The sequence below is a fragment of the Gossypium raimondii genome, chromosome 2 (genome assembly GCF_025698545.1).
Source record: "Gossypium raimondii isolate GPD5lz chromosome 2, ASM2569854v1, whole genome shotgun sequence".
NCBI classification, from domain to species: domain Eukaryota; kingdom Viridiplantae; phylum Streptophyta; class Magnoliopsida; order Malvales; family Malvaceae; genus Gossypium; species Gossypium raimondii.
This window is the reverse complement of record NC_068566.1, coordinates 37,706,672-37,722,116: the sequence shown is the minus strand read 5'-3', so window position 1 is coordinate 37,722,116 and position 15,445 is coordinate 37,706,672. Positions and strand designations below refer to the sequence as shown.

Below are 15,445 nucleotides of genomic sequence, written 5' to 3'. Positions count from 1 at the left end.
GTTTGATGAACTTTATGGTGCTTGTATCTTTACAAAAATTGATTTAAAAAGTGGCTACCATCAAATTCGAATGAAAGAGGGGGATGAATGGAAAACAACCTTTAAAACTAAGTTTGGTTTATATGAATGGTTAGTCATGCCTTTCTATTTAACTAATGCACCTAGTACTTTCATGCGCTTGATGAACCATGTTTTGAGACCTTATTTGGGTAAATTTGTGGTAGTATATTTTGATGATATTCTGATTTACTCAACTTCTTTAGATGACCATGTTTTTCATGTTAAATCTGTTTTGGATATTCTGCGAATTGAAAATTATTTGCCAACCTTGATAAATGCACTTTTTGTTGTGATAAACTAATTTTTTTAGGTTTTATAGTAAGTGCTCAATGTATTCATGTCAATGAGAACAAAGTAAAGACAATTAAAGAGTGGCCCACTCCTAAATCAATTACTGAGGTGAGATCTTTCCATGGTTTAGCAAGTTTTTATATATGTTTTGTGAAGGATTTCTCCACTATTGCCACTCCATTAACTGAGATTATTAAAAAATCTGTGGGTTTTAAGTGGATAGAAGCTTAGGAAAAGGCTTTTCAAACTTTAAAGGATAAGTTATTTTTTTGGTCCGGTTCTTAAATTACATGATTTTTCTAATACTTTTGAACTTGAATATGATGCTTCAGGTATTGGAATTGGCGCCGTGTTGATGCAAGAAAAAAAACCAATTGCATATTTTAGTGAAAAACTAACAGTGGCGCAATTAAACTACTCAACTTACGATAAGAAGTTGCTGGCATTAGTTCGAGCTCTACAAGTTTGGCAACATTACTTGCTGCCAAATGAGTTCGTTATCCATACAGATCATGAATCCCTAAAATAGTTAAAGGGGCAAGGTAAGTTAAGCAAGAGACAGGCTCGATGGGTAGAATTCATAGAGACATTTCCATATACAATTAAGTATAAAACAGGTAGAGAAAATGTAGTTGCTGATGCCTTATCTCGTAGATATTATTTGATAACTACATTAAATGCTAAAGTCTTAGGGTTTGAACATATAAAAGATTTATACTTAAATGATATTGGTTTTGCAAATATTCTTTTAATTGTGGGAATGGTGCCTTTAACAAGTTTTATCTTGTAGATGGGTTTCTTTTTCGCCTAAACAAGTTATGTGTTCCACAATGTTCTATGAGAGAGTTATTAATTCGTGAGGCACATAGTGGAGGCCTAATGGGACACTTTGGTGTCGCCAAGACACTAGATATTCTACATGAACATTTTTATTGGCCGCACATGAAAAAAGACGTTGAAAAGGTATGTTCTAATTGTATTACTTATAAACAAGCAAAATCTAAGGTAATGCCTCATAGACTTTATACTTCTTTGCCGATTTCTTCTTTGCCATGGGTAGACTTATCCATGAATTTCATTCTTGGTTTGCCACGAACCAAAAAGGGTCGAGATAGTATCTTTGTTGTTGTTGACAGGTTTTCAAAGATGGCTCACTTTATTCCTTGTCACAAAACGGATGACGCTACATATGTGGCTGACTTATTCTTTCGAGAGGTGGTGTGCCTACATGGGATACCTCGCACCATTTTATCGAACAAAGACATAAAGTTCCTAAGCCACTTCTGGAAAGTATTGTGGGGTAAGCTTGGTACTAAATTATTATATTCTACTACATGTCACCACCAAACCGATGGACAAACTAAGGTAGTCAATCGAGTCTTAGGTGCTTTACTACAAGCTGTTGTGGGTAAGAACCTTAAAAATTGGGAAGAATGTTTGCCATTTGTTGAGTTTGCATATAACCAATCTATTCACTCTACAACTGCCTACTCCCTATTTGAACTTGTTTATGGTTTTAATCCACTAACTGTACTTGATCTTGTACCATTGCCTATAGAAAACATTTCTAATTTAGATGGTGAGAAGAAAGCTAAGTTGGTGAAATCCATGCATGCGAAAGCAAGACAACGAATCGCCAAAACAAATGAAGCAACTGCCAACAAAGCTAACAAGGGGCCTAAGCAAATTATCTTTAAGCCTGGTGATTAGGTTTAGGTCCACATGAGAAAAGAGTGATTTCCAACTAAGCGCAAAACAAAATTGGACCCACGTGGTGATGGACCTTTTCAAGTACTCAAGCGCATTAATGATAATACATATCAAATCGACCTTCCTGGTGAGTATAATGTTAGCACTTTTAATGTCACTGAACTTTCTCCTTTTGATATTGTAGATTCGATGACGAATCCTTTTGTGGAAGGGAGGAATGATATGAGCAACTCAGGCCAATTCAAAGGCTATAATAAAGATGCGCTTAGTTTCCCTCCAGGCCCAATTATGAGATCCAAATCCAAACAGATAAAGTCAAAACTCAACTTAGTGGTTCAAGACTTCATCACAAAAAAATTCAAGAAGAAGAGTTGAAGTTTCAAGACGATGAATTCTGGAGTAATGATGAATTAGAATAGACTAATTATGTTCGTGTGCCAAAACTCTCAATCTATGATGACAAGCCCATGTGGAAAATGTTAACAAGCTTAGGCATTTCACTTCAAAAACCCCAATTGATTTCACAAGCATAGATGTTTCATATTAGGTTTGAGTTTTAGGCTTAATTTTTATTATATAAGTTTTATTTATCAGCTCTTATTATTTTATTATTATTATATTCTAATTTTTTTAATTATTAAGTATTTTAATTTATTTAGGAATTTTATGTTAACAAGAAAGTTTAGTTTAAAACTACTTCTTGTTTAAATTAAATTAGAGTTCTAATATACTTAGGAGTTTTATTTAAATTTATTTAGCTAGCCTATATATAGACCTTTGCATTGTACACAATACATTCAATACATTATTATTCTATTTTGTTTTGAGTTAATAAATTCTCTCTGGGTTATTCTTTTCAAGAATTTCTCTTGAGTTTCTTTTAGAAGAGTTTTAACAATCTTTTTAGATTGTGGGAATCATCTTCAAACTTTTTCTTGCCAAGGTTTCTATCTTGCAGGGGAAATTAGAGCCGCTTGAAAGGAGTTGTGGATTCTTCGTGTTTCCAAGGCTTCTTAAGACTTCCACACTTCACGTTCTATCTTTCCATTTATCTTCTTTATTCGCTTCCTTAATCTTTGATTTATTATTTTATTTTAGTTATTTATTTTAATTGTTTTATTTGACTTGGATTCAATTTCGTTTCAGGTTGTGTCAAAATCCAAATTTCTTTCCGAACATCTAGAGCCTTAAGTCAAATCTACGACTTTGACAAACTTTACGATCCGCTTTCGCGTTCATCCTTCTCATCCTTTATCAGTTATTAAATTATATTTAATAATAATCTTATTAAAATTTAATAAATAATAACAATAATCATCTATCTAAAAGAAATTTGTTACGAGTACTTTGGTCATTTAAACCTTTTTTCTTATACTATTACAACATTTATTTCATTCAACCAAATACAATAATACTATTACAGATCTATTCAATTGCATTCAACCAAACACAAGAATACTATTATATATCTATTCCATTCCATTCAACCTAACAACCTGAATAATTGATTACAACTCTATTAGATTATAATCTTATTTCATTCCCCAACCAAACGTGTCATAAATATTATTTTTAAAAATAAGCAATTTTTTCACAAGAATCAAAAAACCAACAAATTTGGATTTTTATGACATATTTGGAAGGGGGTTAAATTATTGATATATACTGTTTTTTATCAAATTTAAAAAATTAGGATTTTTTTAACTAATATCGATGTGTTTCAGATTTATCAAATATTATAATTTATACCTTAATTACATACACATTCAATTTTAATTACTGAAACGCTAAAAGGTCTGCTACCCTAGCACGGTTCTGTCTGCCGTCTCTGGCATGAGTCTTAGGTTTCTGTGATTTTTTTCTTGGTTTTTCTAGGTTTTTTTATTTCTATTGTTTGATCTTCCACGTCTCTCAAGGATCTCTTCATTAAGTCAATCGGCTAGTGGTAGTGTTCTCTAGCTCTTTATTCCTGCAATCATGGAGACTGAATTAGCATAGTTATCGATAAATGAAGAAGAAGAAGAAATTTTATAAATCCAGGCTGATTCAAGGACGCAAACAGTTGTGGGAGATTACCAGCTTGTGGGTTATTTCTTAACAGCTAGTATCATTAATTTTTTGGCTATGACGAGTACTTTAGCAAATTTATGGCATCCTATCTGTGGGGTACAGATCCAAGATTTGGGGGAGAAAAGGTATCTTTTCAAGTTTTTTCATAGCATGGATATGGAGAGAGTTTTAAAGGGTCTTCCGTGGACGTTTAACAATCATTTATTAATTCTGAGCAAATTGAAAAGAGGTGAAGATCCGCTTAAAATACCTTTAGTTTATGTTTCATTTTGGGTACAAATCCACGATGTTCCAATTGGTTTATTCTCTAAGAATCTAGTGAAGCTACTCGGGAACTTTATTGGAGATTTCTTAGAGTATGATGGTTCAATTCTGGGTAAGGAAAATCGTAATTATATGAGAGTTAGAGTGCAGATTGATGTTAGGAAGCCATTAAGAAGAAAGAAGCAAGTTATGTCAAACGGAGTATGTTCATATGTCAAGTTTAATTATGAACGTCTAATGCTGTTCTGTTTTTTTTGTGGTCGTTCGGGACATAATGACTCTTATTGTGAGACAAAAATGATGATTGGAGTAGATTTTATAGAGATGGGATGGGATCTATCTTTGCGCGCACCATCACGTAGAGCTCTATCAATGAATAGTATCTGGCTACGAGAAGAGGAGGACGGGGATAAAGAAGGAGGGTGGTTGGAGAATAGATCAGGGGGTTGAACTTAAGAAGTGGGGATCCTAAAGAAAGCAAAAAGAAAACCATTGATTCAATATTGGGGTTTAGCCTAGAAGGGAGAGGATTAGCTATGGATAAACAAAAAGAGAAATCACGGCCCTATCAGACATATGCATTAATGGGTCATGACCTGGAAGATGAAGCTCTAACAGGGGAGGAGGGGAAAAAGCGAAACAGGGGTGAGATGGAAGGTCAAAATTTTTTATCATCGGTGGCTACCAAGAGGTTAGCCGACCGGGCGCAATGAAAATTTTAAGCTGGAACGTCCGTGGTTTGGGGAGACAACGGACGGTTCGAAGACTTCGGTATTTATTGAAGATAAAAAATCCCCAAATAGTCTTCTTCATGGAGACAAAACTAAGAAGAAAGCAGATGGAAATAGTTCGAAGGAGATGTGGGTATCTCAACGGTATTGAAGTTGATCCTGAAGGTACAAGGAAAGGTTTATGTTTAGCTTGGAGAACTAATGTTGATATAATTCTGTGTAGTTTCTCTAAAAGACATATTGATGTGTTAGTTGAAGATAACGAAAGATGAGCAAAGTGGAGACTCACATGATTTTATGGATCTCCATACGTTCAGTATAGGAATGAGTCATGGGAGATTTTGAGAAGCTTAGCCACAGGAATGGAAATGCCTTAGCTAGTTTGTGGAGATTTCAATGAAATAATGTATGGTTTGGAAAAAAAAAGAAGCTTACCCAGAGATGAGAGAAGAATGGAATGCTTCCGGAAAACGCTTAAAGATTGTCAATTGTATGATGTGGGTTTTGAGGGTAGTTGTTTCACTTGGGAAAGAGGTAATCTTCCAGAGACGAATATACGAGAACGACTTTATAGAAGAGTTGCTAACATGGGTTGGATTACGCTGTTTCCAGAGGTGAAGGCCCAACATCTTATCCACTCATTCTCAGATCATTGTCCTCTTCTTATCGATACTACGAAAAATGGAGTTAAGGTACAGAACATCAATTTTAAATTTGAAGCTTGGTGGTTAATGGAGGAATCTTTTATTGAGGTGGTAAAGGGTATTTGGGAAAAATCATCAGGGGAATTGATGCAGAGGTTGGAAATTTTGAAAACAGGGTTGAAGAAGTGGGCTGGAGAAATTCAAACAAATAGGAAGAAAATTAAACAGGCCCTTACAAAAAAACTAGAGGAGTTGGTTGAAGTCGAAAGGGATGATAAGACTTTAGCTGAGCTGATAGAGACTAGAATAAATTTGAACTTTGAGATTGAAAAAGATGAATGCTATTGGGAACAAAGAGCCAGGATTAATTAGTTGAAATTTGGGGATAAAAACAAAAAATTCTTTCATAGTCAAGCTTCACAACGGAAGAGGAAAAATTCTATCCATAAGCTGATGAACGAAGAAGGAAGAGAGTTGAAGCTTCAGCAGGATATTGAAGGAGTTGCGCGATCTTATTTTCAGATTTTGTTCACGACTAGAAAAAGAAGGAATAATGATAGTATAATATCAAGGATTGAGCGATGTATTCAAGAGGATGATAATCAATTTCTTACAGCATCATATACAAAAGAGGAAATCATGGAAGCAGTTTTTGAGATGGGACCAATGAAGGCACCATGGAAGGATGGCTTTCCAGCGGTTTTTTACCAGAAGTGTTGGCAGATTGTGGGAGAAGATGTTATTTCTTTCTGCTCTCAAATTTTGAATGAATATATGAAGGTTAGTTCAATAAATTCTACAAATATAGTTCTTATACCCAAAGTTAATAATCCTTTGTCAATGTCGCAATATAGGCCGATTAGTCTATGCAATGTACTTTATAAAGTTATTGCTAAGGTAATAGCAAGTAGACTTGGAAAGGTTATTGGAAAATGTATTGATGAGGCCCAAAGTGCTTTTGTGCCTGGTCGATTAATTTCAGATAATGTGATGCTAGCATACGAAGTACTGCATAAGTTAAAATAGAAGAGACTGGGGAAAAAAGGATTTATGGCTATTAAACTTGATATGAGTAAAGTTTATGATAGGGTTGAATGGAGTTTTATTGAAGAAGTTATGATAAAGATGGGGTTTGATCTTAACTGGGTGAAGGCTATCATGAAATGTATTTCTATCGTTTCGTATTTAGTTGTTATTAATGGACATAGCGGGGTTAATTCGCGCCATCCAGAGGCTTGAGACAAGGCGATCCAATTAGCTCGTTTTTATTTCTTTTATGTGGTAAGGGCTTGTCGAGCTTATTGAGGCAGGCAATGAAAAGAAGCACTTTAAAGGGAGTGAGGGTAAGTAGGAAAGGGCCACAGGTTTCCCATATTTTATTTGTTGATGATTGTATTTTGTTTGGAGAAGCAACAAAGAGGGGTGCTAGCATTTTAAAGAAATCTTAGATGAATACAAAACTCAAACGGGACAGTGTGTAAACTTTGAGAAATCTTCAGTATTTTTTAGCAAAAACACAGAGGAAGAAGATAGAAGACAGATTGTTAACTTATTAGGAGTAAGGAGGTCGAATTATCCAGAACGATATTTGGGATTACCTAATATGGTGGGGCATGAAAGAAGGCTGCTTTTCAAAATATGAATGACCGGTTCAAAAAATGCATCGACAATTGGAGCATCAGATTTCTATCACAAGGTGGTAAAGAAGTTTTTATAAAGGCCATTTTACAGGCTATACCAACATATTCGATGGCTTGTTTCTTATTTCCTAAAACACTATGTGATGAGTTGGAAAGTATTGTTGCTAAGTTCTGGTGGCAGAAAGGAAAGGGTAAAAGAGGAATTCATTGGTGTAGTTGGAAACATCTCTGTTCATTAAAAGAAGATGGGGGTATAGGTTTTCAAAATTTTTGTCAGTTCAATACTGCGTTATTAGCGAAGCAAGGTTGGCGTCTCATTAATTATCCAAATTCTTTATTAGCCAGAATTTTAAAAGCAAAGTATTACCTGCACTCTAGTTTCTTAACTGCGAAGCTGGGAAATTTACCTTCTTTTACCTAGAAAAGCATATGGGCTGCAAAGGGTCTTCTCCAAAGAGGGATGTGCTGGAGAGTAGACAGAGGAGATAGGATATCCATATGGGATGATAGCTGGATTCAGGGGGTTGACAAAATTGAAGCACATAATAGAACAAACAGAGGTGAAATACAGTTAGTTTCGGACCTTATTGATTCTTCAAATAGAGAATGGAAATTGGATCCGTTAATAATACCTTTCAAGAGGATATTGCTCGGAAAATTCTTCAAATTCCCTTGCAGAGATTGAGCATGAAGATTTTCAGGTTTGGAAAGGAGAATTATCTGGTGAGTTCTCAGCCCGCAGTGCCTATAAACTATTACAAATTGCTAACTCGGATCCTAGTTACTATTTATTACAAACCGGAATAAAAGAATTTTACAAAAAACTGTGGAACCTACAGATGCCATCAAAAATTTCATTTACAATCTGGCGGATCTCTTGGGATTTTTTACCAAACTTTGTTAACCTCAGAATCAGGAGAGTTGTTTCAAATGACAGATGTCCTCGATGTAGTTCAGCGGCTAAAGGTAGCCTCCACGTCTTTCGAGAATGTCCTATAACAGCCGAAGTTTGGAATTTGTTAAATTTCTCTTGGATTATGAATAACAAGAGTCAGTCTATGTGGGAGTGGCTAACCTGGGTCTTCAAGAGGAGCGACAACGGCCAATGTCTACTATTCTGTTACTCGTTATGGTGGATATGGTTCTCCAGAAATCAATTTATTCACGAGAGGAAAATCACAACAGGAAGGGCTTTAGTACTTAATATTCAAAGATACATGGCAGAGTAGGAAGGATTAAAAGCATAAAAAAATGATGAGAGCATATACAAAAGCTCTAGGGTACAGGAGGCCCTACTAAGAGTCAGGATCCACTTTGATGCAGCGTACGACAGCAAAACTTTCAGTTCAGCATCTGGCCTTGTAGGACGGGATCTGAGGGGAAATGTTAAGGTATTAAAGACGGTTATCCATAGAAACGTTCCTTCTTCGTTTGCTGCAGAGGCATATGCATGTTTAGACGGTGCAAATTTAGGGATTTTACTAAGGATCCAGTCGGTAATTCTTATGGGGGATTCAAAAATAAAAAAAAATGCCAGGAGAATTCCACAGATAAATCAGTCATCAGAGCCATTATTAGAGATATTCAGAACAAGAAAGCCGATTTTCAAGAAGTCATTTTTCAGTATACTCATAGATCTTAGAACATGGATGCTCACAGATTAGCAAAGAATGCGCTTGAGAAAGGAGAAAGTACTTATCTGAAAGGAGCAGATCTAGAGAGCCACGCTTCTGCCTCGGCAGGAATTTGGTCAAGAAATCCAGATTGATGAAATGTTTCACGGGAAAAGAAATTAAAACAGATAGCAGAAGTGATATATTAATGCTTTGGGGACTGCTATTGACGGAACGCTAGAGCTTTGGAAATGATAATTCAACAGACGCTATTGGAGTCCAGTTGTTCATTGATTTGACTGGGTTAGGTGTTAATTTATTTTTTTCTCTTTTATTGCATTTCAGTTTCCAATAAGGTAGTCAGAAGGTTGATAGTATTTTTTCATTAGGTTTTTAATGTAGTTTAATTTTGAACAGACAGTTGGGCCATTGATTGGGTCGGCTATTAGCTTTGTTTTTAGCCTATTTCAATAAAATCCCAGTCTTATTGTAACAGGCCAATTTTCAGTAGAGTCAGAATAGTGATTTGAGATCACTAAATCCGATGAAAAAAATTTAGAAAAATTTATTAACTAATAATTATAAGTTAAGCGTGATTTTAGAAATATTTCTAAAATTATTGAATTTTGTGATTTAAAAGAAATTATTAGGTAAATTGGGTCAAAAACGAGGTATCGAGACCTCGATATTATAAACTGAGCCGTAAATATTTTTATAAATATTTACGGAGTGTCAATAGGATAGTATTAAAGTTTCGTTAAGAAATTTTAACGTTTCGATGGTTAATTGATTAAAAAGTATAAAATTGAAAAAAAATATTCTCGAGACTCCATTTCGTAAATTGGACTCGTAAATATTTATCATAAATATTCTGAAGCTAGTTGTGTAGTTAATTAGGTTTTGATTAGGTGAATTTGACTTAATTAGGAGTTGTTGTGAAAAGGACTAAATTGAAGTAGGGTAAAAGTTAAATAATAGATTAAAGAAAAGTTAAAAGGACTAAATAGGTAAATATGCCAAATCCTATAAATGAGGCGGCATAAGTATGATAAAATCTTAGATTTTTATGTTTTAAATATATTAAAATATTTATTTAGTTATAAATTATATTATATTATATTATATTATATTATATTATATTATATTATTAGGTAAATTAAACCAAAATTATGACAAGTGTGTGGTAGAAATAAATCCAAGTGTATAAATAAAATACATATATTTGTGATTATTATGTATTTACTTATTATTTAAGTAAAACTATTAAATTATTATATTAATAAAACAAGAAATAAAAGAAAGAAAGAAAGAAACAGAACATTAAGCATGGACGAAACAGAGAAGAAACAGGAGAGAAAGAAAGAAAGAAAAAGGAAAATTTGGGGTTTTAAGGTTCAAAATTAATTTGGTAAGTCAATTTAATCCCTTTTCTCTTAGTTTTGATGTTTTGGAATCCTAGAGATAAATACTACTTGATTTATGTTGATATTTTGAAAGTTAGTAGATTATTAGATGTTGTTCATGTTGAATAAATTGAAGTGTTGGGGTTAAATTGATTTAATTTCAAGTTAGAAGTTAGTAAAGGATTTAATTGTAAAATAAAGTGTCGGCTTTGAATTAATAGGGACTAAATTGAGAGAATTTTGAAATTAGGGATTTATGGTGAAAATGAAGAGTTAAAATGAGTTTATAGTAAGAATTTAAAGAGAATATGGATTTAGATTGGGAAAATAAAATTAGTATTGATAAGGGATTAAATTAGATTTTAGGTAAAGTTTAGGTATAAATGGAAATATTTTGATGAAATTGTGTATTAATGATTTTTAATTGTTTAATTACGTAGCTAATGTCGTGCAAGAGTCATTGTCCAAGAAAGGAAAGGAGAAGGTAGACAATGAGTGATTCGAGAAAATTTCGGTTAGTATTACTATAATTCGAATTTAATTATTAATTGTTAAAATTTAAATTAATATACATGATAAGCAAATTGAGTTAAGTATCATGATTGAATTGAATGATAAATATGTATTGATATTGAATTTATTAATAGCAATTGTTGAATTTTGAATAATATGTTTAGTAAATAGAAATAAGGTGAATATTGATATTGAATTAAATGATATTGAATTGTATGTGAATTGAATGGAAATTACTAATGATATGATTGGGTATTGAAATTGAGACTGATACTGAACTGAATTATGGAATACTGAATATTGTTATGTGTACTGCATTGATCTGTGAAATTACTGAAGTAATGAATTACTACAATACTGTGAAACTGATTGAAATAAGGAATTATAATTGATACTGAACTAAGATGGAAATTGTACTGGAAAGTGAATTAAATACCCTATTAACTAGTCGGGCTAGTCGGATATAGTTGGCATGCCATAGGATATGGAAGAGTACGGGTTTTTGCCGGCTTACTGATCATGCACTTATGTGCCGACTCATCATTATCATATCGATTCGGCACTTTGTGTGTCGAATCTTTATTATCATTCTTATTCATTCACACTTTGTGTGTTGAAATCACATTAATGTTATCATTATCACATCCTTTGCTATCGTTCTCGATTCATCGTTTAGGTACTATGTACCGTTTTAGGCACAATGTGCCGTACTGGTGTGTTGGTTGGAATCCGTGTATCCGCCGAGTCCGAGTCAAGTTAATAGGGGTAAATGAATAATTTTGATAATATAAATTTTATTGAATGATCTTGAATATGAATCGAAAAGAGAAATTAAATTGATATATAGAAAATGAAATGTATGAACCTTGGGTTCAAGAAATAGATAATGATATAGTTCATGAAATGGTTTTGGTAGTATGAGATGATGTAAAAATATTAGTAAAGAAAAGCAAACTGAAATAGCTATTGTTGAGAAATGAGAAGTGAAAATAAAATGATTTGAAATAGTGAAATAATATGTGAATTTAATTGAATACAAGTTATTGAAATTTATTTATGGATTTAATGTATAAATTGAGTGTTAAAAGATTATAAGTGTAAATTGATTAAAAATGAACGAATCGAATTGAAAGATAGTTATTATTATTATTGTTGTTGAAACAAGTTGATTTAATATATGAAATGTTTATTGAAAGATTAATGGTATAAATTGAATTAAGAAATAGTGTATGAGTTAATTTGAATACAATTTTATAAAATTAGTTATTATTATTATTTTTATTATTATTGAAACATATTAGTTTAAATGTTTATATACAAGCCCAAATGTACCCGGCCCGTTAAAGGAAAAACAAACAAAAAAAATCCAAATGTTTCAGCCCAATTTTGCTAAGCCCAAAAACCCCATCGACCCAAACTATCAAAGAAACCCTAGGGTCACTTCTCGCCTCATTACAAAGAAGTCAAGGCGCCAGAATCGCTCCCATAAGTCGCGCTGTCGCCTCACTTTGTCGCTTTCTTTGCTCCCGTCTTGCGTCAGCGCGCTTCCCGCACGTTGAACCTACAACAACAAACACAAACAGAATAGCAAAGATGTTGCTAACAAAAAAATAGAGAGGATTTCTTTTGATTCGGGTTTTCTTTTCTCGACTATTTAAAGGCCAATTTTAATCCGTGTAAAAGGGGGGGTTTTCTTCAGTGAAAAAATAGAAAAATAGATAGGAAAATCAGCAAGAAAAAACCTGTAAAAAAATCAAAAAGCAATACACAAGCATTTTTTTTAGGTGATTTTCTCCATTTTCTTTTTCGATTTCCATTTTTTTACAAAAGAAAATAAAAAATAAAAGGGTGCTTACCTGATTTCGAGCACTGGAGCCGAACACCGTTCGCAGTGGTTCCATGGTAGTCGACGGCGGCGTCATGAAGGCTAGGGTTGAAAACCCTAGCAAAAAAAATTTCCCCCCCTCTGTTTATTGTTTTAAAATAAAAAAAAAAGCTGAAACAGAGATGTTCTTTTGAAAGAAAATTTTGGGTTTTAATTCTATAAGCAAAACGGCGCCGTTTAGGTGGTATGACTTGCGCAAATCTGGCCTAGAGGGGATATTTGTTCATTTAGTCCCTCCCTCTTGCAACGCACTTCAATTAAACTCATTTTGTTTTTTTTAAATTAGCCGCATATTTTATTTTTGTTTCAATTTGGTCCAATGTTGAGCAGCGTTTTGGAAGGAGGGAATAATTTCCCTTTTGGTCCTCCACTGTTATCCGCGCATTCAAGTTGGTCTAGCCTTTTTAATTCATTCTAAATTTACCTCATTTTTTCGTTTTGGTTCAATTTAGTCCATTTCAAGCTATTTTGTTTTTTTTTTCTCGTCTTTTTATGTTATTATCATTATACCATTTATTTATTTTTTATTAATATTATTTCTATGTTCCTAAGCACGCATGTGTTTTAGTATATGTACTTGTATATATTTTATACTGTTTTTTAATTTCTATTTTATTTTCATTACTTCCTATACATATATATATGCGCATAGTTTTTGTATAATGTACATACGTTTTTATAGTATACGTTTATATATATATATATATATATATATATATATATATATATATAAATATATTTTTTTCACATGTTTTAATTTTCAATTTCATTCCCTAGTTTCTATATATACTCTTATAATGATTTTTTCCCTCCTTTTTTTTGAAAATATGTACATACGTATTTTTATTTATTATCCTTCATAGACATTTTTACAAATATATGTATATGTACACATACACGTCTTAAAATACACATGTTTTTCAAAATACACATTTTTATAATAAATATATATACTTATACATTTTATTTCGCAAAACATATGCACATATACATACCTTTTTTCCACGATTTTTAAATACATACATAGGCATTTTTCTTATTCTTGCTCACATACACGCTTTTAGAGATTACTAAATTTTGTCTTTTATATGTACACTTATATGTATGCATTAAATATATGCGTACGCATATTTGTAAATTTATTTGTATATTATACCTACTTGTATATATATTTGTAGATATTTATTCATATATGCTTTAAATTAAAGTATCTGCCTCATAATTGTACATTGAGGTTTTCAACATACCTTTTAGAATTTTTTTTTTTTGGTTTTATCAAAGCCTTAAAATCAAATTTTCTCAATTCATGAGTTTTTGTGAATAAAAAACAATATTCAAGGTTTTGGGATTTTCGAGGAAAATTGAGCCCTAACGTATTGGGTTCCGATTTTCTTTGCTGATTTCAAATTACCGAGGATATTCTTTATTTTAAATACACGAGCACCAAAAATTATTTTTGGGAACTTAATTTGTCGTGCCCTAACGTATTGGGTGTGGCATGTTACCTTCTCGAAATGAAGATTTTCGCATAAAATAAAAAGTGATATTCAAAGTTCGAGGATTATGAGGAATTGTACCCTAACGTATTGGGACTCGATTTCATTACATGACTTGAACAATTTGTTATCCTTTTGTAAATTTCATCATTCAAGCTTATTTTAAAAAAAAAATTTCGACACTAAGACATTAAACAATCAATTTGGTACCGATTTTGGGCGTCACGAGGGTGCTAACCCTTCCTCGTGCGTAACTGACTCCCGAACCTGTTTTCTCAAATTTCGTAGACCAAAATATGTTTTAAAGTGAGCTGATCACACCTCAATAAAGGATCGGTGGCGACTCCAATTTTTATTTTTAAAGTCGAGAACTAAATTTTTGTTTTCAAAAAGGTGATTTCGACAGTTTAATTTGATTATTAAAAGATTTAAAGTATAAATTGAATATAAATAGAAATGATAATGAATGAGTTGATAAATTGATTGAATTTGTATGAATTGGAATGAGTTATTAGAATGAGATGTTGAAAAATCCAATGGAATTGAGATAGTGAAATAAGATATAAGTATAATTAAATATAAGACTGAAATATTGCTTAATGTTATTAATGATCAAGTTGATTTAAAGTATGAGATAATTAATGAATAATTGTAGACATAAATTAAATGTATATAATTTATCGATTAATGTTATTAATTTGAATTATGGTGATACCATTGAGTATTCCCATACTCAACGTACGGTTGTTTTCGTGCGCAGGTTAATAGAAAACTAGTGTTCGATCCAGCATCCAGAGTAATCCCGACCTAGAGAAATTTTAGTGATGTACATTTCTTTTGATATCGTGGCATGTACCTAAGTGATGTATATACCCAAGTGATGTATACATTAAGTATAAGAGTTTTTGTGATTGTGGTTGTAGAATGATGTTTAAATTGGTTATAAGTATGAAATGGAGCTAATATGACATATTTGATACAAATATGCTATATCTGTTATTTAATTGTGAACTAGTTATAAGTTATCTGATATATCCGGTAATGCTCCGTAACACTGTTTTGACGACGGTTTAGGGTTAAGGGGTGTTACACTTATTTTAAAAAAAAAGGCTTTTTATATTTATT

The 15,445-nt window shown here is 32.5% G+C and overlaps 1 long non-coding RNA gene across 1 annotated transcript; it reads right to left on the bottom strand.

Moving 5' to 3' along the window:
- Positions 1–3,943: 3,943 nt before the first annotated feature.
- LOC105788624 (uncharacterized) lies at positions 3,944–8,621 on the bottom strand. The gene is made up of 4 exons (XR_001132099.2): positions 8,486–8,621; positions 8,043–8,403; positions 7,818–7,920; positions 3,944–4,030 (listed from the first exon to the last, which is right to left on the bottom strand). It is a non-coding gene; the product is annotated as an uncharacterized LOC105788624 (long non-coding RNA).
- Positions 8,622–15,445: the final 6,824 nt, after the last annotated feature.